We start from the raw sequence: 22825 nt of genomic DNA, 5'->3' as shown, positions 1-22825 counted from the left end.
GGTAAGTCCCAATAACGTGTGCGAAGGACCAAGAGGCAACGTTAGTGGTAACGTTTGTGCCACTAACATTGAGGTTAACGTGGCTCATACTTAGGTGAGCAACGTTAGTGAAAAAGGTGATTGTCACTAACGTTCTCGAACCCACACTTTCACTTAACGTTAACACCACTAACGTCCTGAGCTAAAAGTCCCTGCCTACTTCACACTTTCTCTCTGCAAGCAAAGCTAAGCCCAATGATGAAGATAACTGCTTCAAACTCAGGATCCAAAAGCCCATACCCAAGACTTGAAGAGCCAACTAGAAGATCAGAAGAGTAGTATATATAGGAGTAGCTTTGAATTAATTGGAGAGCTGGAAAGCTTAGGGAGCCTTTGGCCTAGAATTACTCTCTGTATTTTACTTTCTCTGCACTTCTAGTTTACTTTCAGCATGTATTCTCCATCTTTGTTTTTATTTTCCAGAGCTATGAACAACTAAACCCCTTTCATTGGGTTAGGGAGCTCTGTTGTAATTTGATGGATCAATTTTAGTTTTCATTCTCCTTCTTCTATCTTTTCTCTTGATTTTACTAGAAGGCTTTCGATCTTCATCCAATTAGGTAGTTATCTTGAAAAAGAAGCTATTCATACTTGGATCTCTTCTGAACCTTGAAAGAGGAATGAAGGGATCATGCTAGAAATGCTTTCTCATGCTGGACCAAATTGGGTGTGGATGGATATGTGACTATAATCCTTCCAACACTTGATTTGGGAAATGCATGTGGTATAATCAGTGACCATACTTCATCTCTTCTCATGAGCAATTGACCAAGGAATTGGCTATTGATCAAGATTTGAGAGATTGAATTACAAGGAATTGTAATTCGATCACTTAAGATTGTCAAGGAGATCAATAAATGCATTGATTGAGGAAGAGATGAAAATGAACTTGATCCGGAGAATGCAACATCTCCTGAGCCCAATGAACTCCCCATTTCTGATCTTACCCATTCTCTTTAATTTCTGCCATTTACTTTTATGAGCAATTGCCCCATCCCCATTTAAGATTCTGCAATTTACTTTCCGCCATTTACATTCAGCTATTTATTTCCAGCATTTACTGTTTCCACCATTTACTTTCCCGCCATTTAATTTTCTGCAATTCTCAACTCAAATTCTGGTTCGCTCAACTAGAACATTCCTTTAATTAAAGTTGCTTGATCAATCAATCTCTGTGGGATTCGACCTCACTCTATTGTGAGCTTTTACTTGACGACGAATTCGGTACACTTGCCGAAGGAAATTTGTTGAGAGACAAGTTTTTCGCGTATCAAGTTTATGGCGCCGTTGTCGGGGATTGATTTTGAATCAACAATGATTAAATTGGAGGATAACTAGATTGAGTATTTTTAGTTTGTTTGATTTAATTTTCTGTTTGAGTAATTTACTTTCAGTTTTAGTTAATTTCTCCCCCTCCCCTTACATTTTCATTTTTTTTAGTTATTTACAATTCAGTTCACTGACCCACTAACTGTTTGATATATTGCATCACTCACACTAACAGTAATTCTAACAGAAATACTTCTTGCATCTATTTTCCTTGCTTGTGCTTTGTTGGTTGTATGACAGGGAAAAGAAGCGGGGCTTCAACTTCCTTTGATTCAGAACCTGAGAGGACCTTCCTTAGATTAAGGAGGGAAGCAAGAGAAAAACGAGTAGTGGGTGCCGAGGAAGAGGAGGAATACTTTGAACTAAACATGGAAAAAAACATGGAAAACCATCATGAAGAAGAGGCTCACAACCATGGCAGAGAAGGTCGAGCAAATCATGCTGGGGAGGAGAGAAGAGTTTTAGGCTCTTACATCAATCCAAACCCAGGAAACTGTGGAAGTAGCATTCAAAAGCCGACCATCCATGCCAATAATTTTGAACTAAAACCGCAGCTCATCACCCTTGTTCAGAACAACTGTTCGTTCGGAGAAGGAGTCCAAGAAGATCCCAATCAACATCTAACCACCTTCCTGAGGATATGTGACACGGTGAAGTCTAATGGTGTTCATCCTGACGCCTATAGACTGCTCTTATTTCCATTCTCACTCAAGGATAAGGCAGCCAAGTGGCTGGAGTCTTTTCCGAAGGAGAGTTTGACAACTTGGGAAGATGTGGTGAACAAATTTTTAGCCAAATTCTATCCTTCCCAAAGAATCAACAGGCTGAGAGCTGAGGTCCAAACTTTCAGGCAACAAGATGGTGAGACTCTATATGAAGCATGAGAGAGGTTTAAGGACCTGACAAGGAGGTGTCCACCAGATAGGTTCAATGAATGGGTGCAGCTATACATTTTCTATGAAGGCCTTTCTTATGAATCAAAGAAAGCAGTAGACCACTCATCCGGGGGATCTCTGAACAAGAAGAAGACCATTGAGGAGGCCATAGATGTCATTGAAACTGTAGCAGAAAATGACTATTTCTATGCTTCTGAAAGAGGGAACACTAGAGGAGTGATGGAGCTAAACAATGTAGATGCTCTGCTGGCCCAAAATAAGCTCATTACCAAGCAGCTGGCTGACCTCACCAAGAAGATGGAGAGGAACCAAGTAGCAGCAATCACCACTTCATCAGCAACCCAAGAAGGAGTGAATGAAGAAGCAGAGGGTAGTCAGGAGCAAGCCAACTACATTGGGAATTCACCTAGGCAAAACCATGATCCATACTCCAAGACCTACAACCCTAGTTGGAGGAATCACCCAAACTTTGGGTGGGGGAATCAATAAGATCAAGGCCAAGATCGGAGACATCACAACCCCAACAACAATGTAGCTCACCAACAATTCACACAGAGAACATATCAACACCACCATGACAACACCTCTCCACATCCATATCAAAACCAAAATAATATTTCTCATCCTTCCACTTCTAATCCCAATCACCCATCATTTGATGACAGACTCTCAAGGATTGAGAATCTACTTGAAGGCATAGGCAAAGAGATTCAAGACAACAAGGCGTTCAAGGAGGAAGTGCGAGCAAATTTTAAGAACCAGGGAGACACCATCAAGAGGTTGGAATCTCAAGTAGGGTATCTCTCTGAGCAGATTCCCAAACCTACAGATGGATTCCCAAGTGACACAGAGAAAAATCTAATAGGAGAAACAAAGAAAGTAAGATGGGAAAATTGCAAGATGGTCACTATAAGTGATAAGGAGACTAAGGACAAGCCAAACAAGCTGTCAGAACAACCTGGAGATACCTCAGCAGAGGAGAAGGTAAAAGATCACCAAGAACCAAAAATCTCACAACAAGAGCTGCTGAGACTCTATGCACCCTTTCCCCAACTACTCAATGGTGCTGTGGAGAAGAGAATATACTCAAGATTTCTTGACTTGTTTGCATCTCTACATGTAAACATACCATTCATCAAGACCATCCAACAAATGCCTGCATACATCAAGTATATGAAGGAACTGCTTCCCAGGAAAAGCTCACTCAAGGGAGGCCAAACTATAGTGATGAACAAGGAGTGCAGCGCCCTCATTCAACCAGAGTTGCCTACAAAAAGAAAGGACCCAGGGAGTTTTCACATACCCTGTGCCATAGGAGAAACAATGTTTGATAGAGCACTCTGCGACTTGGGAGCAAGCATCAACTTAATGCCCTTGGCCCTTGTGAAGAGGCAGCAGATCAATGAGATAATGCCCACAGATGTAGTCATCAGGCTGGCTAACAAAACTAAAAAACAAGCAATAGGAGTGGTGGAAAATGTGTTGGTAAAGGCTGGGAAATACTTCCTCCCAGCAGACTTTGTCATATTGGACATGGAAGAGAGTTACACTCACCCAATCATATTGGGAAGACCATTCCTAGCTACAGCCAGAGCACTCATAGACGTGGAGCGAGGGGAGCTAATCTTGAGGATCCATGATGAATAGCTCACCTTCACTGTCTTCAAACTCTCACAAGAAACGGATCAAGAGAACAAGGAACCAAGGAAGGATCACAATGAGATACTGAAGGAAGAGATGAGTACTGAAGAACAACAAGCTCATCCGGAAACTCCCTTGGTTGATGGACAAGGAAACAAGCAGCTGTCACAGCTCAAGGAAAAGCTGGAGGAACCTAAACCACCAGAGGCATGTGAAGACAACATCAAAATTTCTTTAGAAGAAGAGGCCACAAAGAGTAAGACAACATCACAAGGAACAAAGAAGAAGGTACCAAGGAGGTGGAGGAACAAAAAGATCCCTACAGAGGACTTCTCTCCAGGGGATAAAGTGATCTCAGCTTACTTCCCAGATATCCCCCCTGATCTCCCCACTGTGCCATCTCAGCTACCTAAGGTCTTCGCTATCAACAGAGTTCTCTCCTTGGAACATGTAGAGATCATTGATACAACTACTGGATATAGGTCTACTGCCAGAGGAGAAGACTTGAAGCACTATCGACCTCCTTGATGAAGGCAAAACGTCAAGCTAGTGACTCTAAAGAAGCGCTTCATGGGAGGCAACCCATGTTTTATATGCTTTTAGAAAATAGTTAATAAGTCAATTTTTATGAATTCCAACTCAAACTTGACTAACACTTGGTGAAATCCTTGTTATGCAGTATATAGTGAAGAACAAGTTTGGTGTTCAAAGCATGCCAAGAAAGCATGAATGCAACTCAGAGCATGCTAGTCTTGGAGCTTTGAACAAAGACTTTTTCATCACAATGCTCCAAACTAAGTTTGGTGTCAGCCAAGGTGCCACGAATATGCATATAAAGATGCACAGTTAGTTAGTTAGTTGGTATTCATGAATAAACAATCTAATTCTTTTTCTTTATTATTCTAGCCGTAAAGTTTAAATCTTTTTTTATGATATTGATTTTTTTTTATTTTATTTTTATAGGGAAAAGGAAAGGAGCATTGAAGAGGATTGATTGGACAATTAAATGAAGAAGGTTTGGACACCACAAAAGGAGGATACAACACACGTGCCCCAAAGGGGGATGTATTGGAAAATGTTGCCATGCAACATTGAAGAAAGGAGACCCTTGAAGACCGAACCAATAGCCCTCATAAAGATGAGGACCCTTGTGCTCATGCTCTATAAAACCCCATCCGTCCATCCAACAACCTCCACATCAATCCATACCTTTCATCCCCTCATCATCTCTCTATATAAGTGAGTCCTGGTGCGTACTTACCCCTCACACTCGAATTCCCACTCTCTACACTTAACACTTCCGGCATCCAAAATTCCTTCATCACACCTCGTCCTAACCAACCAAATTCCTCATCTATCCGTACCTTCCAATCTCCTCACACAGCAACTCAAGTTCATGGCATCATCAAGCTCCAAGAGACAAAAGAGGAAGGAACCAATGGAGAGCATTCCTTTCGATGAGAAGAGATTCAAAACTGCGTTCCATGAACAAGAATTTGAGCGGATAAAGCTCAAAAAGATACTGCCCAAGTTAACCTTCCAAATCAATGAAGACGAGTGCCCACAGATTCAGGAGAAAATTGAACAAAGAGGGTGGCTGATGAGCGGATAATTTATACGCTTTTTGGCATTGTTTTTAGTATGTTTTTAGTAGGATCAAGTTACTTTTAGGGATGTTTTTATTAGTTTTTATGTTAAAAATCACATTTCTGGACTTTACTATGAGTTTGTGTATTTTTTCTGTGATTTTAGGTATTTTCTGGCTGAAATTGAGGGACCTGAGCAAAAATCAGATTCAGAGGTTGAAGAAGGACTGCTGATGCTGTTGGATTCTGACCTCCCTGCACTCAAAGTGGATTTTCTGGAGCTACAGAACTCAAAATGGCGCGCTTCCAATTGCGTTGGAAAGTAGACATCTAGGGATTTCCAGAAATATATAATAGTCCATACTTTGGCCGAGTTTAGATGATGTAAAAGGGCGTTGAACGCCAGTTCTACGCTGCTGTCTGGAGTTAAACGCCAGAAACACGTCACGAGCCAGAGTTAAACGCCAGAAATACGTTACAAACTGGTGTTCAACTCCAAGAATGACCTCTGCACGTGTAGATTTCAAGCTCAGCCCAAGCACACACCAAGTGGGCCCCGGAAGTGGATTTATGCATCAATTACTTACTTCTGTAAACCCTAGTAGCTAGTCTAGTATAAATAGGACTTTTTACTATTGTATTTGACATCTTTGATCAGTTTTATGATATCTTAGACTTTCATGGGGGCAGGCCATTCGGCCATGCCTGAACCTTTCACTTATGTATTTTTCAACGGTAGAGTTTCTACACTCCATAGATTAAGGTGTGGAGTTCTGCTGTTCCTCATGAATTAATGCAAAGTACTACTGTTTTATATTCAATTCAACTTATTTCGCTTCTAAGATATTCATTTGCACTTCAACATGAATGTGATGAACGTGACAATCATCATCATTCCCTATGAACGCGTTCCTGACAACCACTTTCGTTCTACCTTCGATTGAATGATTATCTCTTGGATCTCTTAATCAGAATCTTCGTGGTATAAGCTAGATTGATGGCGGCATTCATGAGAATCCGGAAAGTCTAAACCTTGTTTGTGGTATTCTGAGTAGGATTCTGGGATTGAATGACTGTGACGAACTTCAAACTCACGAGTGCTGGGCGTAGTGACAGACGCAAAAGGAGGGTGAATCCTATTCCAGTATGATCGAGAACCTCAGATGATTAGCCGTGCTGTGACAGAGCATTTGGACCATTTTCACAAGAGGATAGGATGCAGCCATTGACCACGGTGATGCCTCCAGATGATTAGCCATGCAGTGACAGTGCATCGGACCATTTTCACAGAGAGGATGAAAAGTAGCCATTGACAATGGTGATGTCCTTACATAAAGCCAGCCATGGAAAGGAATAGGATTGATTGGATGAAGACAGCAGGAAAGCAGGAGTTCAGAGGAACAAACGCATCTCTATACGCTTATCTGAAATTCTCACCAATGATATACATAAGTATTTCTATCTTTATTTTCTGTTTATTTGTTATAATTTTCGAAAACTCCATAATCAATTATTATCTACCTGACTGAGTTCTACAAGATGACCATAGCTTGCTTCATACCAACAATCTCCGTGGGATCGACCCTTACTCACGTAAGGTTTATTACTTGGACGACCCAGTGCACTTGCTGGTTAGTTGTATCGAAGTTGTGAATGAAAAACGATTTATTAAGACGTGCGTACAGAGTTTTTGGCGCTGTTGCCTGAGATCACAATTTCGTGCACCAAGTTTTTGGCGCCGTTGCCGGGGATTGTTCGAGTTTGGACAACTGACGGTTCATCGTGTTGCTCAGATTAGGTAATTTTCTTCTTATTTTATTTTCAAAAAGTTTTCAAAAAAAAATTTTCAAAAATCTTTCAAAAATTTCTCATCTGTTTTCAAAAATTATTCTAAATTTTTTTAAGAATGAATTCTAGTGTTTCATAAAGCATGTTGAAGCCTGACTGGATGTAAAGCCATGTCTAAATTCATTTGGACTGGGGCTTCCAACCCAATATTATCAAGAGCAAGCTAGTTGTTGCTAATCCACCTGCTGCTGTTCTGGATCCACCTGATTTACATCCTAAAGCTGACTGGCTATTAAGCCATGTCCAACCCTTTGATTGGAGCTTTGGGCTAATATTGAAAGATTCCTGGAATTCTTCTTAAAGATTTTGGATTTCTTATTTTCTTTTTCCTACATGTTTTTCGAAAATAATATACAAAAATCCAAAAAAAATTTAGAAAATCATAAAAATAAAAAATATTTTGTGTTACTTGTTTGAGTCTTGAGTCAGATTTTAAGTTTGGTGTCAATTGCATGTTCATCTTGCATTTTTTCGAAAAATTCATGCATTCATAGTGTTCTTCATGATCTTCAAGTTGTTCTTGGTAAGTCTTCTTGTTTGATCTTTAAATTTCCTTGTTTTGTGTCTTTCCTTGTTTTTCATATGCATTCTTGCATTCATAGTGTCTATACATGAAAAATTTTTAAGTTTGGTGTCTTGCATGTTTTCTTTGCTTATAAAAATTTTTTAAAAATATGTTCTTGATGTTCATCATGATCTTCATAGTGTTCTTGGTGTTCATCTTGACATTCATGGCATTCTTGCATGCATTCATTGTTTTGATCCAAAATTTTCATGCATTGCATCATTTTCATGTTTTTCTCTCTCATCATAAAAAAATTCAAAAATAGAAAAAAAATATCTTCCCCTTTTTCTTCTCATAAATTCGAAAATTGGAGTTGACTTTTTCAAAAATTTTTAAAATTCAATTGTTTCTTATGAGTCAAATCAAATTTTCAATTTAAAAATCTTATCTTTTTCAAAATCTTTTTCAAAAATTAAATCTTTTTCATTTTTCTCATTTATTTTCGAAAATTTTAAAAATATTTTTCAAAAATCTTTTTCTTAATTTTACATCATATTTTCGAAAATATCATCAACAATTAATGTTTTGATTCAAAAATTTCAAGTTTGTTACTTACTTGTTAAGAAAGATTCAAACTTTAAGTTCTAGAATCATATTTTGTGATTTCTTGTGAATCAAGTCATTAATTGTAATTTTAAAAATCAAATCTTTTTCAAAATTAATTTCAATCATATCTTTTCAAAAATATCTTCTTATCTTATCTTTTTCAAAAATTTGATTTTAAAATATCTTTTCTAACTCCTTATCTTCTTATCTTTTCAAAAATTGATTTTCAAAATTTGTTTCAACTAACTAACTAACTTTTTGTTTGTTTCTCATCTTTTTCAAAACTACCTAACTAACCCTCTCTCTCTAATTTTCGAAAATATCCCCCTCTTTTTCAAAAAAAAAATTCTTTTTAATTAACTAATTGTTTCAAAATTCAATTTTAATTTATTTCTTCTTTTAATTTTCGAAAATCACTAACCATTTTTCAAAAATAATTTTCAAAAATTCTCTTTCTCTCTCATCTCCGTCTATTTATTTATTCATCTACCAACACTTCTCTTCATCTCACATCTCTGCTCTCCTCACCCTTGTGTTTCTTTTCTTACATTACATTCTTTTCTTCTTCTTTTCTTCTACTCACACAGGGACCTCTATACTGTGGTAAAAATGATCCCTATTATTATTATTTTTTTGTTCCCTCTTTTTCATATGAGCAGGAGCAAGGACAAGAATATTCTTGTTGAAGTAGATCCAGAACCTGAAAGGACTCTGAAGAGGAAACTTAGAGAAGCTAAATTACAACAATCCAGCAAGCACCTTTCAGAAATTTTCGAACAGGAAGAGGAGATGGCAGCCGAAAATAATAATAATGCAAGGAGGATGCTTGGTGACTTTACTGCACCTAATTCCAATTTACATGGAAGAAGCATCTCCATCCCTACCATTGGAGCAAACAATTTTGAGCTGAAACCTCAATTAGTTTCTCTGATGCAACAAAACTGCAAGTTCCATGGACTTCCATCTGAAGATCTCTTTCAGTTCTTAATTGAATTCTTGCAGATCTGTGATACTGTTAAGACTAATGGAGTAGATCCTGAAGTCTACAGGCTCATACTTTTCCATTTTGCTGTGAGAGACAGAGCTAGAGTGTAGTTGGACTCTCAACCCAAAGATAGCCTGAACTCTTGGGATAAGCTGGTCACGGCTTTCTTAGCCAAGTTCTTTCCTCCTCAAAAGCTTAGTAATCTTAGAGTGGATGTTCAAACCTTCAAACAGAAAGAAGGTGAATCCCTCTATGAAGCTTGGGAGAGATACAAGCAACTTACCAAAAAGTGTCCTTCTGACATGCTTTCAGAATGCACCATCCTGGATATATTCTATGATGGTATGTCTGAATTAGCTAAGATGTCATTGGATACTTCTACAGGTGGATCCATTCACCTATAGAAAACGCCTGTAGAAGCTCAAGAACTCATTGACATGGTTGCTAACAACCAGTTCATGTACACTTCTGAGAAGAATCCTGTGAGTAATGGGACGCATCAGAAGAAGGGAGTTCTTGAAATTGATACTCTGAATGCCATATTGGCTCAGAACAAACTATTGACTCAGTAAGTCAATATGATTTCTCAGAATCTGAATGGAATGAAAGCTGCATCCAACAGTACTCAAGAGGCAGTTTCTGAAGAAGAAGCTTATGATCCTGAGAACCCTGCAATAGCAGAGGTGAATTACATGGGTGAACCATACGGAAACACCTATAATCCCTCATGGAGAAATCACCCAAATCTCTCATGGAAGGATCAACAAAAGCCTCAACAAGGCTTTAATAATGGTGGAAGAAACAGGTTTAGCAATAGTAAGCCTTTTCCATCATCCACTCAGCAACAGACAGAGAACTCTGAACAAAATACCTCTAATTTAGCAAACTTAGTCTCTGATCTATCTAAGGCCACTGTGAGTTTCATGAATGAAACAAGGTCCTCCATTAGAAATTTGGAAGCACAAGTGGGCCAGCTGAGTAAAAAGATCACTGAAATCCCTCCTAGTACTCTCCCAAGTAATACAGAAGAAAATCCAAAAGGAGAGTGCAAGGCCATTGATATAACCATCATGGCTGAATCCAAGGAAGAAGGGGAGGACGTGAATCCCAAGGAGGAAGACCTCCTGGGAAGTCCAGTGATCAATAAGGAGTTTTCCGCTGAGGAACCAAAGGAATCTGAGACTCAACTAGAGACCATAGAGATTCCATTAAACCTCCTTATGCCATTCATGAGCTCTGATGAGTATTCCTCTTCTGAAGAGAATGAGGATGTTACTGAGGAGCAAGTTACCAAGTACCTTGGTGCAATCATGAAGCTGAATGCCAAATTATTTGGTATTGAGACTTGGGAAGATGAACCTCCCTTGTTCACCAATGAACTGAGTGATCTGGATCAACTGACATTGCCTCAGAAGAAACAGGATCCTGGAAAGTTCTTAATACCTTGTACCATAGGCACCATGATCTTTGAAAAGGCTCTGTGTGACCTTGGTTCAGGGATAAACCTCATGCCCCTCTCTGTAATAGAGAAACTGGGAATCTTTGGGGTGCAAGCTACTAAAATCTCATTAGAGATGGCAGATAATTCAAGAAAACAGGCTTATGGACAAGTAGAGGACGTGTTAGTAAAGGTTGAAGGCCTTTACATCCCTGCTGATTTCATAGTCCTAGATACTGGGAAGGATGAGGATGAATCCATCATCCTTGGAAGACCCTTCCTAGCCACAGCAAGAGCTGTAATTGATGTTGACAGAGGCGAACTAGTCCTTCAATTGAATGAGAACTCCCTTGTGTTTAAAACTCAAGGTCATCCTTCTGTAAACATGGAAAAGAGACACAGTAAGCTTCTCTCAAAACAGAGTCAACCAGAGCCCCCACAGTCAAACTCTAAGTTTGGTGTTGAACTCCCATATCCAAACTCTAAGTTTGGTGTTGGGGAGTCTCAACAATGCTCTGAACATCTGTGAGGCTCCATGAGAGCCCACTGTCAAGCTATTGACATTAAAGAAGCGCTTGTTGGGAGGCAACCCAATTTTTATTTATCTAATTTTATTTTTATTGTTATTTCATGTTTTATTAGGTTCATGATCATGTGGAGTCACAAAATAAATATAAAAATTAAAAACGGAATCAAAAACAGCAGAAGAAAATTCACACCCTGGAGGAGGATCTCACTGGCGTTTAAACGCCAGTAAGGAGCATCTGTCTGGCGTTCAACGCCAGAACAGAGCTGCGTTCAGACGCCAGAAATGCACAGTGAAGAAGAGCTGGCGCTGAACGCCAGAAACAAGCATCTGGCTGGCGTTCAACGCCAGAAATATGCTGTATCTGGGCGTTGAACGCCCAGAACAAGCATCAATTCGGCGTTTAAACGCCAGAATTGCATGCAAAGGCATTTTACATGCCTAATGGGTGCAGGGATGCAAATCCTTGACACCTCAGGATCTGTGGACTCCACAGGGTCAACTCAGCATTTGTGGACCCCACAGGATCCCCACCTACCTCCACTCACTCTCTTCCCTCTTCTCAATGTTCATCCTCTCTTCCCAATAAACACTCTTCCCCAAAACACTTCACCACTCACATCATCCACTCTTACCCATAAACCTACCTCATAAACTCCACCTACCTTCAAAATTCACAAATCAATTTCCCACCCAAACCCACCCATATGGCCGAACCTTAACCCCCCTCCCTTCCCTATATAAAGCCCTCTATTCTTCTTCATTTTCACACAACACAACCCTCTCTTCCCCTTCTTGGCCGAAACACATCTCTCTCTCCCTCTCCTCCATTTTTTCTTCTTCTTCATCTATTCTTTCTTCTCTTGCTCGAGGGCGAGCAATATTCTAAGTTTGGTGTGGTAAAAGCATAAGCTTTTTGTTTTTCCATTACCATTGATGGCATCCAAGACCAGAGAATCCTCTAGAAAAGGGAAAGGGATGACAAAAGCTTCCACCTCTGAGTCATGGGAGATGGAAAGATTCATCTCCAAAGCTCATCAAGACCACTTCTATGATGTTGTGGCCAAGAAGAAGGTGATCCCCGAGGTCCCTTTCAAGCTCAAGAGAAATGAGTATCCGGAGACCCGACATGAAATCCAAAGAAGAGGTTGGGAAGTTCTAACAAACCCCATCCAACAAGTCGGCATCCTAATAGTTCAAGAGTTCTATGCCAATGCATGGATCACTAGGAACCATGATCAAAGTAAGAAGCCGAACCCAAAGAATTATCTCACCATGGTTCGGGAGAAATACTTAGATTTTAGTCCGGAAAATGTGAGGTTGGCGTTTGACTTGCCTATGATGCAAGGAGATGCACGCCCCTACACTAGAAGGGTCAACTTTAATCAAAGGTTGGACCAAGTCCTCATGGACATATGTGTGGAAGGAGCTCAATGGAAGATTGACTCCAAAGGCAAACCGGTTCAACTTAGAAGACTGGACCTCAAGCCTATAGCTAGAGGATGGTTGGAGTTCATACAATGCTCCATCATCCCCACTAGCAACCAATCTGAAGTTACTGTGGATCGGGCCATCATGATCCATAGCATCATGATTGGAGAGGAAGTAGAAGTTCATGAAGTCATCTCCCTTGAACTCTACAAAATAGCCGAAAAGCCCTCTCCTAGGGCAAGGCTAGCTTTTCCTCATCTTGTTTGCCATCTATGTTACTCAGTTGGGGCTTTCATAGAAGGAGACATTCCCATTGAGGAAGAGAAGCCCATCACTAAGAAAAGGATGGAGCAAACAAGAGAGCCCGTTCATGGATCTCAAGAGACGCATGAAGCTTATCACCATGAGATCCCAGAGATGCCTCAAATAAATTTTCCTCCACAAAACTATTGGGAGCAAATCAACACCTCCCTAGGAGAATTAAGTTCCAACATGGGACAATTAAGGGTGGAACATCAAGAGCACTCCATCATCCTTCATGAAATTAGAGAAGATAAAAGAGCAATGAGGGAGGAGCAACAAAGACAAGGAAGAGACATAGAAGAGCTCAAGGACATCGTTGGTTCCTCAAGAAGGAAACGCCACCATCACTAAGGTGGATTCATTCCTTGTTCTTAAATTCTTTGTTTTTCGTTTTCTTTATGATAAATGCTTATCCATGTTTGTGTCTTATTACATGATCATTAGTCTTTAGTAACTTTGTCTTAAAGTTATGAATGTCCTATGAATCCATCACCTCTCTTAAATGAAAACTATTTTAATTCAAAAGAACAAGAAGTACATGAGTTTCGAATTTATCCTTGAACTTAATTTAATTATATTGATGTGGTGACAATGCTTCTTGTTTTCTGAATGAATGTCTGAACAGTGCATATGTCTTTTGAAGTTGTTGTTTGAGAATGTTAAATATGTTGGCTCTTGAAAGAATGATGACAAGGAGACATGTTATTTGATAATCTGAAAAATCATAAAAATGATTCTTGAAGCAAGAAAAAGCAGTGAATACAAAGCTTGCAGAAAAAAAATATAGCGAAAAAAAAAGAGAGAAAAAGCAAGCAAAAAAAGCCAAAAGCTCTTAAAACTAAGAGGCAAGAGCAAAAAGCCAATAACCCTTAAAACCAAAAGGCAAGGGTAATAAAAAGGATCCCAAGGCTTTGAGCATCAGTGGATAGGAGGGCCTAAAGGAATAAAATCCTTGCCTAAGCGGCTAAACCAAGCTGTCCCTAACCATGTGCTTGTGGCGTGAAGGTGTCAAGTGAAAACTTGAGATTGAGCGGTTAAAGTCTAGGTCCAAAGCAAAAGAAGAGTGTGCTTAAGAACCCTGGACACCTCTAATTGGGGACTTTAGCAAAGCTGAGTCACAATCTGAAAAGGTTCACCCAATTATGTGTCTGTGGCATTTATGTATCCGGTGGTAATACTGGAAAACAAAATGCTTAGGGCCACGGCCAAGACTCATAAAGTAGCTGTGTTCAAGAATCAACATACTGAACTAGGAGAATCAATAACACTATCTGAACTCTGAGTTCCTATAGATGCCAATCATTCTGAACCTCAATGGATAAAGTGAGATGCCAAAACTATTCAAGAGGCAAAAAGCTATAAGTCCCGCTCATCTGATTGGAGCTATGTTTCATTGATAGTTTGGAATTTATAGTATATTCTCTTCTTTTTATCCTATTTGATTTTCAGTTGCTTGGGGACAAGCAACAATTTAAGTTTGGTGTTGTGATGAGCGGATAATTTATACGCTTTTTGGCATTATTTTTAGTATGTTTTTAGTAGGATCTAGTTAATTTTAGGGATGTTTTTATTAGTTTTTATGTTAAAAATCGCATTTCTAGACTTTGCTATGAGTTTGTGTGTTTTTTCTGTGATTTCAGGTATTTTCTAGCTGAAATTGAGGGACCTGAGCAAAAATCAGATTCAGAGGTTGAAGAAGGACTGCTGATGCTGTTGGATTCTGACCTCCCTGCACTCAAAGTAGATTTTCTGGAGCTACAGAACTCAAAATGGCACGCTTCCAATTGAGATGGAAAGTAGACATCCAGGGCTTTCCAGCAATATATAATAGTCCATACTTTGGCCGAGTTTAGATGACGTAAAAGGGCGTTGAACGCCAGTTCTACGCTGTTGTCTGGAGTTAAACGTCAGAAACACGTCACGAGCCAGAGTTGAACGCCAGAAATACGTTACAAACTGGCGTTCAACTCCAAGAATGACCTCTGCACGTGTAGACTTCAAGCTCAGCCCAAGCACACACCAAGTGGGCCCCAGAAATGGATTTATGCATCAATTACTTACTTCTGTAAACCCTAGTAGCTAGTCTAGTATAAATAGGACTTTTTACTATTGTATTTGACATCTTTGATCAGTTTTATGCTATCTTAGGCTTTCATGGGGGCTGGCCATTCGGCCATGCCTAAACCTTTCACTTATGTATGTTTCAACGGTAGAGTTTCTACACTCCATAGATTAAGGTGTGGAGCTCTGCTGTTCCTCATGAATTAATGCAAAGTACTACTGTTTTATATTCAATTCAACTTATTTCGCTTCTAAGATATTCATTCGCACTTCAACATGAATGTGATGAACGTGACAATCATCATCATTCCCTATGAACGCGTGCCTGACAACCACTTCCGTTCTACCTTCGATTGAATGATTATCTCTTGGATCTCTTAATCAGAATCTTCGTGGTATAAGCTAGATTGATGGCGGCATTCATGAGAATCCGGAAAGTCTAAACCTTGTCTGTGGTATTATGAGTAGGATTCTGGGATTGAATGACTGTGACAAACTTCAAACTCGCGAGTGCTGGGCGTAGTGACAGACGCAAAAGGAGGGTGAATCCTATTCCAGTATGATCGAGAACCTCAGATGATTAGTCGTGCTGTGACAGAGCATTTGGACCATTTTCACAAGAGGATAGGAGATGCAGCCATTGACCACGGTGATGCCTCCAGATGATTAGCCATGCAGTGACAGTGCATCGGACCATTTTCACAGAGAGGATGAAAAGTAGCCATTGACAATGGTGATGTCCTTACATAAAGCCAGCCATGGAAAGGAGTAGGATTGATTGGATGAAGACAGCAGGAAAGCAGGAGTTCAGAGGAACAAACGCATCTCTATACGCTTATCTGAAATTCTCACCAATGATAAAGATAAGTATTTCTATCTTTATTTTTTGTTTATTTATTATAATTTTTGAAAACTCCATAATCAATTATTATCTGCCTGACTGAGATCTACAAGATGACCATAGATTGCTTCATACCAACAATCTCCGTGGGATCGACCCTTACTCACGTAAGGTTTATTACTTGGACGACCCAGTGCACTTGCTGGTTAATTGTATCGAAGTTGTGAATGAAAAACGATTTATTAAGATGTGCGTACAGAGTTTTTGGCGCCGTTGCCTGAGATCACAATTTCGTGCACCAGTGGCAAAGGCTCACGAATCCAGAGGAGAAGATCAATGCAAACCTCATCAAAGAGTTCTATGCAAATGTGGTTAGAGAAGACAAAACCAAGGCCCCAACCTTCAAAAGCTACGTAAGAGGAAAGGAGGTGGACGTCAGCCCAAATGCTATAACAAGAACTCTTCACCTGAAATCACCACATTTTGATGAGCTCAGTTATCATGCAAGGATAAATAAGAGCCCTGACAATGATGAGCTCACAGAAATCGTGACTGATATCTGTGTTATAGCAGCTGACTGGGAGAGGTATGTAGATGGGAGACCCCGATTCATCAAGAGGGGAGACCTTAGCCCGAAGGCCAAGGGATGGTTTGAACTCATAAGGAGGTCTATCCTCCCAGCTGCAAATAATTCAGAGGTCAATATCAATCGAGTGACTATGGTACATTGCCTAGTACAGGGTGGAGAAATCAATGTGCATGAACTCATAGCTGAGGGGATTCAAGAGTCAGCTGAGAAGGTTGATCCGGGTGCCAGGCTTTGGTACCCCAGCACTATTCTCAGATTGTGTACAAGAGCCAAGGTAGTCTTCGAAGATAGCAATCCAAACTGGGTGAATCTTGGGAGGCTAGTTACACTCCAGTGTCTGATCTATACTACTCCCGCCCAACAACAAAGAAGACCCCAAATAGGAAAGCAAAAAGCGAAAGAAGGAGCTCATCAAGAGGAATCTCATCAAGAAGAATATCAATAAGAAGAACATCATGACCCAGCCAACTTGAATATGAATCACCTTCTAAGAGCCATTGAATATTTGGGGATGAGACATATGGAAGGACAAGAGCAAATACTAAACCTTCAGTCCAACTGGATGAGCCAACAAGAAGAGTGGCAGAAACAACAAATAGAGCAGCAACAGGAACACTACTCCCAGCTCACTCAAGCCATCCACTAAGTTACTGAGAGGCAAGAACGTCAAGATAAGCACTTGCAAGAACTCAATCAGTGGCAAATAGCTCAGATGAAAGCATTCAATGAGTTCACTGTACTTAATGAAGGACGGCAACTACATAGGGAGGAGTTCAACGTAAACACTCAAGCCAAGATGAACTACATGTCTAGTCATATGCATCATCTACACTATGCTATCCCTACATATGATGAGGTTCAAAAAGATTTTGTAGAACAAGAAGAAAGGAAAGTGAAACAGCAGAAGAAAACACTAAAGAAGAAGATGGAAGATGGTGGTTTCTGGAAGAAGTTGATTGGAAAGAGCAAAGGGAGTGGGAGTACGAGCACTCAAGAGGGACACAAAGAGGACAAGCAAGGAGGAGAGCATGGGCAACCACATGAGTAAAAGGTGGTGGAGTTCCTTCTTTGGTCCATCTTTTTCTATGCTTTGAATAAGGAAGATCTTGTATGAGATAGAACATGCTTCCATGTTAGTTTGAACCATTTTCAATTCTGTCTTTAAAACTTTTTGTTGATTAGGGCTGTGTTTGCTAGTCTGAATGTCATTACTACATCATTTCCTTACTTATTTGTATGCTTGTCCTTTTGAATCAAATGAAAAGAGAATGAGTGTTTTATAAAAGACCAGAGTGGAGTTCATACTATGGAGTAAGTTCTTGAGTTTGTGGTGTGATCATAAGTTAGCTAAGTTGGTTCAACCACAAGGTGAGAAGACAACTATCTGTCATGAATACTATGCTTTGAACGCACCCCATGAGACTAGCTAAATAACAAGATCCTAATAAGAAAAAGGGAAAGAACAATCAAAGTTGAAGAATAAAAGAAAAATAGCAAGAAAAGAGGCTAGGCACCAAGGGTTTGAGTCTTGAGGGATGTGTCTGTGGTGTTCTTGTACCAAGGATCTGCTTGGATTACTAAGCTCTCAGGGGTGCTTTATCACTTGGTAACTTGGGTTAACTAACCCGGGATCATCAGCTGAAAGTCCACTATCAAGAGCAATCTTTGCTACAGAACATTTAGTAACCCAAAGAGGTGCTGGACACCAAGACCTCAAGGAAAGAAAATAAACAAACCATGTGCCTGTGGTGTGTATGTATGGGGGAGAGACTTGAGGAAGTAAGTCCTTAGGGGTGCTTCAACACCTAGCACCTTGAACCAACTGGTTCGGGAGTGTTGGCTGAAAGCTTATTTTAAAGAGTTGCCCCCTTACAGAGCACTTAGCCTAAGAACACAAATAAGCCCTGAAATGACAACAAAAGGATCAATGAATAAAATTCTCATGGGATGCAATCACAGTGAGTATTCTAGGACATGATAAAGGTCTGAAAGCCAGTGAAGGAATGAACCTAAGTTGCTATGCATGAAACCACCATAAAACCAGAAACATGACTTCCACAAGAATGACTCATTTCTCTTGGCATTCCATTCATCATTCTCTTGTTCCAGTACTTGCTTAGGGACAAGCAAGCTTTAAGTTTGGTGTTGTGATGCCAGGGCATTTTGGCCAGTTTCACTGACCTTTTCTTTACTGTTTTTAGGGTAGTTTCATGCATTTTCTTAGAAAATAAGTTAGTTTTGGGTAGATATTCACTTACATCTTGATTCAAGCATACATTGTGCACTTTACATGATTTCATGAGGATTTTGCATAAATTATATGATAAATTGGATGATGCATGACTCATGACTTGGACTAGAACTTTGATGCACTTTGTTGCTTGATTTCAGGACAAAGAAAGCAAAGAAGAACCACGTTAGCAGTCACGTTAGTCCCACTAACGTGACCTCTAACGTGGAATGGGTGCTAACTTGCAAAGTTAATGAGAAAGGTAATCGCCAATAACGCCCTCAAAGCCATCATAAGTCCACGTTAAGAGTCACGTTAACTAAGTTAACGTGAACTCTAACGTGGAAGAAGACAACAAGGCCAACATTAGTGACACTCGCCTTTGTCACTAACGTTAGACCAAGCTCATAATTGGCCACGTTAGTTGCCACGTTAACTTAGTTAACGTGGCTTCTAATGTTAAGAAGCAAAAAGGAAGCCAACATTAGTGACATTCACCTTTGTCACTAACGTTGGCCAAGCTTCCATAAGCCACGTTAACTCCCACGTTAACTTAGTTAACGTGGAAGCTAATGTGGAGAGAGCAATTGGTCGCCAACGTTAGTGACACTTACCTTTGTCACTAACGTTGGGGTAAACCACCAAGAGCCACCATGAGTAACGTTAACTCCCACGTTAACTTAGTTAACGTGGAAGCTAACGTGGATAAAGAGATGATGAGCCAACGTTAGTGACACTCACATTTGTCACTAACGTTGGAGATGGCTAGCATGACTACGTTAAAAGCCACGTTAGTGACACTCACCTTTGTCACTAACGTTCTCGAAGGATTGGCAAGCTTATGTTAAGAGCCACGTTAACTAAGTTAACATGGACTCTAACGTAAGGAAGGGGGAGGTTTATCAACGTTATTGGGAAAGGTTAGTCCCAAAAACGTGTGCGAAGGGCCAAGAGGCAACGTTAGTGGTAACGTTTGTGCCACTAACGTTGAGGTTAACGTGGCTCATACTTGGGTGAGCAACGTTAGTGAAAAAGGTGATTGTCACTAACGTTCTCGAACCCACACTTTCACTTAACGTTAACACCACTAACGTCCTGAGCTAAAAGTCCCTGCCTACTTCACACTTTCTCTCTGCAAGCAAAGCTAAGCCCAATGATGAAGATAACTGCTTCAAACTCAGGATCCAAAAGCCCATACCCAAGACTTGAAGAGCCAACTAGAAGATCAGAAGAGTAGTATATATAGGAGTAGCTTTGAATTAATTGGAGAGCTGGAAACTTTAGGGAACCTTTGGCCTAGAATTACTCTCTGTATTTTACTTTCTCTGCACTTCTAGTTTACTTTCAGCATGTATTCTCCATCTTTGTTTTTATTTTCCAGAGCTATGAACAACTAAACCCCTTTCATTGGGTTAGGGAGCTCTGTTGTAATTTGATGGATCAATTTTAGTTTTCATTCTCCTTCTTCTATCTTTTCTCTTGATTTTACTAGAAGGCTTTCGATCTTCATCTAATTGGGTAGTTATCTTGGAAAAGAAGCTATTCATACTTGGATCTCTTCTGAACCTTGAAAGAGGAATGAAGGGATCATGCTAGAAATGCTTTCTCATGCTGGACCAAATTGGGTGTGGATGGATATGTGACTATAATCCTTCCAACACTTGATTTGGGAAATGCAAGTGGTATAATCAGTGACCATACTTCATCTCTTCTCATGAGCAATTGACCAAGGAATTGGCTATTGATCAAGATTTGATAGATTGAATTACAAGGAATTGTAATTCGATCACTTAAGATTGCCAAGGAGATCAATGAATGCATTGATTGAGGAAGAGATGAAAATGAACTTGATCCGTAGAATGCAACATCTTCTGAGCCCAATGAACTCCCCATTTCTGATCTTACCCATTCTCTTTAATTTCTGCCATTTACTTTTATGAGCAATTGCCCCATCCCCATTTAAGATTCTGCAATTTACTTTCCGCCATTTACATTCAGCTCTTTATTTTTAGCATTTACTGTTTCCACCATTTACTTTCCCGCCATTTAATTTTCTGCAATTCTCAACTCAAATTCTGGTTCGCTCAACTAGAACATTCCTTTAATTAAAGTTGCTTGATCAATCAATCTCTATGGGATTCGACCTAACTCTATTGTGAGTTTTTACTTGACGACAAATTCGGTACACTTGCCGAAGGAAATTTGTTGAGAGACAAGTTTTCCGCATATCAGTTGGGCCCAAAGTACTTCAGAAATCGCTGGGGGCAATTTCACTTTAGTGGGCCACAAGCAGCATCGGTGCGCACGGGTACATGACGCGTGTGCGCCCCTATACGCAAAGCAACATATGGAAAATTTTATATCATTTTGAAGCCCAGGATGTTAGCTTTCCAACGCAACTAGAACCGCCTCATTTGGACCTCTGTAGCTCAAGTTATGGTCGATTGAGTGCATAGAGGTCAGGCTTGACAGCTTCACGGTTCCTTTATTTCTTCATGAGTTCTACCACTTTGCATGCTTTTCTCCTCACTTCCTCCATCCAATACTTGCCTTATGAACCTGAAATCACTCAACAAACATATCAAGGCATCGAATGGAATTAAAGTGAATTAAAATCACCAATTTTTGGGCCTAAAAAGCATATTTTCACATTTATGCACAAATCAAGGGAGAATTGCAAAACCATGCTATTTCATTGAATAAATGTGAGAAAAGGTGATAAAATCTCCCAAAATAAGCACAAGATAAACCACAAAATTGGGGTTTATCAGCGAGCATGTGGATGCGTACGTGACCACCCTGTTTTTCTGAAAAATGCATTTTTAAAGCTTTCAATCATTTCTCGAGCCTTCTAAACCTTTATGGTAATGGGTCTTCATTGTTTTCAGAAAGTGTCCCCACACTTGGACCTTGCTCCATGTGCTTCTCTTCCATTTCTTCATGGTGAACTTTAGCTACAGTTTCATCAATAATGTCGCACTGGAATATAGAATGATCTTCTGGAGGGTGCTTCATAGCTTCATTTAAACTGAATTTCACTGTTTTACCATCTATCTCAAAGGAGTAAGTTCCTGAGAATGCATCCAGCTTGAACTTTGAAGTCTTCAGGAATGGTCTTCCAAGCAGGATTGATGATGGTCTTCCTGAGACATTAGGGGGCATTTCCAGGATATAGAAGTCAATAGAAAATGTGAGCCCCTTAATGCTCACTAATACATCTTCAGCAATTCCGACTACTGTAATAATGCTTTTATCTGCTAATACAAAATGAGCTGCTGACCTTTTTAAGGGAGGGAGCCTCAAGGTATCATATATAGACAATGGCATTATACTAACACATGCTCCTAAATCACACATGCAGTCAGAAAAAATTACACCTCAAATGGTACAGTTAACCATACATGTACCTGGGTCACTACATTTTTCAGGTATACCTCCCATTAAAGCAAATATAGAACTACCTAAAGGAATAGTTTCTAATTCATTATCTTATCCTTATGTATGCATAAATCTTTTAGAAACTTTGCGTATTTAGGTACCTGCTGAATAACATAAAAAAAGGGGAACAGTTACCTCAACCTTTTTGAATATTTCTACCATTTTGGGATCAAGTTCCATCTACTTCCTGGATTTCTTTGCCAGGTGTGGAAATGGGATAGGAATGGCGTCCTGTACAGCCTCTGCATCCTTTGGTGTTTCGTTCCGTGGTTGAGCTACTTCTTCTTCAACTATGTCTTGTACGTCCTCTTCCTCTTTAGCATCTTCCACTTCCACTACATCCTCAGTTGGGGCGTGTTCTAGTAGGCTTGGCTCTTCCTGGTCCCTCTCCTGCAATATAGTTTCGGGCCTTAAAGTGATAGCATTGATGCCACCTTTGGGATTAGGTAGGGGTTGAGAAGGAATTTCACTGGAGCTTGAAGGTTGATAGGTGGAATTTGGTGATGAATCTAACCAGGAGACGAGAGCTTGTA

At 39.9% G+C, this 22825-nt stretch overlaps 2 non-coding genes across 2 annotated transcripts; both read right to left on the bottom strand.

Moving 5' to 3' along the window:
* Positions 1-2189: 2189 nt before the first annotated feature.
* Positions 2190-2296, bottom strand: LOC112732066 (small nucleolar RNA R71). Its single transcript, XR_003167807.1, has one exon. It is a non-coding gene; the product is annotated as a small nucleolar RNA R71 (small nucleolar RNA).
* Positions 2297-9635: 7339 nt separating this feature from the next.
* Positions 9636-9743, bottom strand: LOC112731302 (small nucleolar RNA R71). Its single transcript, XR_003167086.1, has one exon. It is a non-coding gene; the product is annotated as a small nucleolar RNA R71 (small nucleolar RNA).
* Positions 9744-22825: the final 13082 nt, after the last annotated feature.

The sequence above is a fragment of the Arachis hypogaea genome, chromosome 12 (genome assembly GCF_003086295.3).
Source record: "Arachis hypogaea cultivar Tifrunner chromosome 12, arahy.Tifrunner.gnm2.J5K5, whole genome shotgun sequence".
In the NCBI taxonomy this organism is placed as follows: domain Eukaryota; kingdom Viridiplantae; phylum Streptophyta; class Magnoliopsida; order Fabales; family Fabaceae; genus Arachis; species Arachis hypogaea.
This window is presented reverse-complemented; position numbering and strand designations above follow the sequence as displayed.